This window comes from Aristolochia californica, unplaced genomic scaffold (genome assembly GCF_029961685.1).
Source record: "Aristolochia californica isolate CCGP_79_NKW_82.1479 unplaced genomic scaffold, dmAriCali1.0.hap1 SCAF_7, whole genome shotgun sequence".
Classification (NCBI taxonomy): Eukaryota; Viridiplantae; Streptophyta; class Magnoliopsida; order Piperales; family Aristolochiaceae; genus Aristolochia; species Aristolochia californica.
The window spans coordinates 29,276,873-29,281,615 of NW_027182268.1; the positions used below are offsets into that span (position 1 = coordinate 29,276,873).

General features: G+C 40.1%; 1 pseudogene; it reads right to left on the reverse strand.

Annotated features, from left to right (window-relative positions):
• Positions 1–1,345: 1,345 nt before the first annotated feature.
• Positions 1,346–3,944, reverse strand: LOC137937647 (uncharacterized; annotated as a pseudogene).
• Between the last annotated feature and the right edge of the window lie 799 nt (positions 3,945–4,743).

Sequence of the window (4,743 nt, forward strand, 5' to 3'; positions counted from 1 at the left end):
ACTCCATGGATTTAGCACATGGAGAAAAAGAGAAAGGGACTCATTGAGAAAAAAAAACAGAGGAAGAAGAGGTTATGGACTTGATGTTCTAACCCTTCCCCTAAAGCTCAATTTATAGATTAATCAAACTACTGTATTACAATAATACCCCTTAACTTAGGGTTTAGGGTTTTAACCCTAGAAATTTAACCTAATTACATCAATGCCATCTCTATAAGATGACTCTTTATTTACCATCCTGCCATCATTGTATGGGCCTATGTGCCTTCTCCTTGATCTTCAGGCCATGAGCCCATCTTCCACATCTCTTTGATGTGTGGGTCTTCCTTGGTCTTATGGGCTTGAAGCCATCTTCCAATACACTTGAATATGTGGACCATCCTTGGTCGTGTGGGCTTCGACCCTATCTTCCAACATGAACCATTCATTTCCACCTTTTCCTCATCCTCTTCTATAATTTCTGCCTCGGCCTCGACCACGGTCGGTTGATGTTCCCCTATTAACGGAGTACATAGCGAATGATACTTTAGTAATAGAAGAAGAAGCATCTGTAATACAAAGTAATGTGGCACATACATCATCAAAAGTGGAAATAGTAGAAGCGCTAAGAAATTGACTTTTAGAAACTTTGAGATACGGTTTAATGTTTTCAAGGCTTATATGGCAATGACTATGGCTTCTTTCTGTTTGTCTTGGACAGAGACATCCATGGAAGTAGGCTGAGCTATTTTTCCTTCTTGCCTCTAAAGCAAACCAAATATTCATGGATATTTTCTCCTTGTTTAGTGTTAAGCATTCTTTGGAGAATATCATATGACATGTGTAAGTGGTCGGAGGTAGAATACAGCTTAGCACATGTCTCCCAAATTTGTTTAATAGTATCAAGATGAATAACATTGTTGGAGACATTCTTTTATATTGTTGATAAGCCAACTAATAACCAAAATATCATTTTTAAACACTTTTTATAAAAAAAATATCTTCCTCATCAATAGGTGGTCCACAGTTGGTGAGGTGACCAAGAAGATCTTTTGTTATAAGAAACATGTGAGCCTACGTGGACTACCTCATGAAATTTGATACCCCTCACAAGGGTTGTTACGGACCCGAATCTGACACATTGATTTGTAAGGAGGAAGAAGAGAAAGACGAAAAATCAAGCTAAAGGGAGGCTTGAAAACCCTAGGTTCTTTGAGGAAAACGCACACCCCTGAGCTCATTGAGGAGAACTCAAAACCCTTGTTTAACCTAAATCAATGCTTGCCTTTTTCTCATTACTCTTACCCCTTAAATAAGGTTCACCCTTACAAGGTTTAAGATAAAATATTAAAAAAATGCCCCTGTGGCCTATTAATTCTTTAACTGAAATAAATTAAAGTAAAGAAATACAATTAATTAGACTCTAAATAACTTAATAATGTTATTGCGTGCATAACATTACACCCCCCTTGTAGAAAGAACTTGTCCTCAATCTCGAAGGTAGGGTCTGCTTGTCAACGTCTCCACCTATTCCCAAGTAGCATCCGCGGTATCTGTGCCAGCCATCTGGATGACAAAACTGGAGCATTCCACCCGAGAAGCAAAAAATAAATTTTTTTCTTTCTTTTTGCCGACACTGCCTGCATCACTTGCTGTAGCACACCCCAATACGGATAAGCAATCAAAAACAAGTTGAACTATCACCTGCTCCAAACTAACAACTTCTGCTTCGACATTAACAACCCTTGTGTGATCTGGCCTAACGGTTGCCTCATGGGCAAAATGCAGCATGTCCCCAGTAACCTCAGTAACCGGATTGAACTAATTCCTAATTACGGCTGGCTGTCCAAGTTCATCCAGTGGTCCTTCACTTGACTGTGCATACAATGCTGCTATGGCTCCACAAAAATTCCAACACAAGGCAGAGATCAGGTTGTTCTTCTTGTCCCTTTGAGAAAAGATTGAACATCATTGATTGATGTATATTTGGCATACCTAGCAACCACTGTCACTATTAAATGGCTACTCATAGGAATATGGTTTGTACAAACCAAGTCAAGAATCCACAGACCACTATCAAAGTTCTTCAACTGGGCAGAAGTGGAGAGGACTGAAAGAACAACAACACCCTCTAGATTACCACCTGCAGACCTCATATTCTTGAAGAATCCATGAGCCTCTTCAGTTGGCATATGCTGCGACTGACCTGCTCGACTGAGAATAGCCACCTAGTAGGCATCATTTGCAGTATTTGGAAGCTGTCCTTGTTCAACAAATTTCCCAACATTCTTTACTAAAATACCTTGAGTGCAAGCACTTAGCAGCATGCTGAATAGACCCAGGTAAGTTACCTATAGCTGTTCTTTATCACTAGCATCTATCAGAGACAGTAACTCATAATGCTGCTTCGCTACAGGAGAGAGATTGGAACCACACAGAGCCCAATCACTGGCCACTTCAATACTGCTGGAATAGTGTACAGTGTTGAAAAATAAATTTACTGTAGCCTCTAATGTTTTCGTGGCAGTGCCCAGATTATTTATTTGGACAACATACAAAACTTCCACGGCACCTCCCATATCAATTTGCATTATTGTAAACCTGCACCCAACACTAGGATGAATCCCTCTGAGCAAGCCAACACAGATCTTGCAAGCTACAATACCTGCAATAATAGGTGGATATTTGCATAACCCATGTGCTGCAAAAACAACAACTTCTTCTAAGGATCCATGACTATCCAAACCCAGAACTAAGGCTGTCAAAGACCAAAACAATTTCTGGAGCATCTGCTCAATTACAGCCAAAGAGTTATCTAGATATCCAAAATTAGTAGCACCTGTTTCATTCAGCACTGGTTTCTGGCTGTTTAGCAGTAATGTTTTCTGCACTGCCACAACAACAATGACAAAATGAGGGTGAAAGGTAAGGCAGCATTCCATGAACTTCTTGATGCACTAGATGGTGAAGATATATCCAGTGGAATCCAGTTCTCAGTTGATAGAATAGTGTTGAAAGCCACTCCATGACTTTCCATCCATAGGATATCAGAATGTAATTGCCACCTTGTTTGTTTGACCTATATTGAACTGGACATCCTGTTGAAGGCGATCCATTGTTCTAATTGGCCTTGAAAACTTGAAGTAATAAGTGCCATTTTGACCAGATGAACTGAATAGGCTGTCTCCCTCAAGAAAACCTGAGTGAACATTAAAGCTATCATGCCACCATGCCCCTTTCCAGTTATTCTTAGCACTAGTGCCGTTACCTGAAGGGCTTATTCCATCAAGAAATTGACAATGTGGGTTCCACGAGTAAATATCAACAAGATGACCAAACCTGTCACCTCCATTTCCATTATCTTGAAGGTTGCCACCATAAAGTCTACCAGGAATGGCATTTCCAATTGAGAAGTGCATAATATCCACTTCATGGCCTTGACAAGTTTTGTTTGAGCATGTATCTGGTGATTCTTTGCATCCCCCCATATGATCGTATGTTGCAGATTCTCCCACCAAAAAAAAAAAAAAAAAAAAAAAAAAAAAAAAAAAAACAACTGATGGACATTTTTTTCTTTCACCTTTAGAGTACACATACTCTCCATCTACTTGCAGCAAGAAAAAAAACATCATACAAAGCCTTCACAGTCATTTTACCGCCCTTGTACTCATTTTCCTCATCTGGGTCTAACGCAGGGAGAATCGAAAAATTCAAATCCATCAACTTCACTCCAATCATCGGGATGACCGTCGAGCATCACAACCCCAGGCCTGAAATTCGTTTGAATTCGATCATTCGAATTTGAAGTTCGTGGCCGAGCAACATACATGGGATCCAGAAAATTAAACATAATGTTTTCAAACTGATTGTTACTGTTGGAAAAATGAAAAAGAACAAACACACTGTTCGCATCAACTGTAATAAAATTTATCAACATTGGAGTAATCGCTCTGTTGTTCTGTTGCTCTCCCCAACGAAACACCCTCAATGCAATTTGAGAGTGTGTGTGTAAAAAATTGAGGGATTTGAGGAGAAGCCAGACAAAAATCGGATAAAGAGTCGGAGAAACTTACCCCAAAAATCATTAAAATGGGGTTCCCGCTTTTTTCGACAGCGAACAACAACAAGTCGGGGCTGAAAGTTCGAATAGGGTTGGCCGAACTCTTTTGTCGAGACAGAGCAAGATCAAAATATTTTTGTCTTCTGTTCTATGAGATGTTCTACTGCCCGTGAGAAGGGATTTTTTAAGGTCGAACCCAAATCCGCCATGACCGTCAAGTTTTTGGTAGAAAACCTATCCGATTTCGGGTTTCCAGGGGAGTGGGACTATTGCTCTGGATTGCCCTGCTCGGAGATTGTGAATTTTTTTGGCCCGTGGCCTTTCTTCCCGTATGAGACAACATCTGTTGCTTTGCGTTCTGTGAATTTTTCTTTGTTCGGAGATTTTAGGTCGCATGACCTTCTTTTATGTGAATTCCCTTTCGGGTCTATCGAGCTTCCGGTTAAGAATTGGGATTTGATCCAACTGTTGCATGATTTGAGCAAACCTTCTCTCATTTTCTGCCTATGCCTTTGCATGCACATTCAGCCTTCTGATCAACAATTCTTTTCACTCCCCATTGTTGGAATTCTCCATGCTACGTAGCTCTAATACGACTTTTTACAGTCTCGGATCTAACACAATGATGAGTAAGGAGGAAGAAGAGAAAGACAAAAATTAAACCGAATGAAAGCTTAAAAACCCTAGGTTCTTTGATGAGAGCG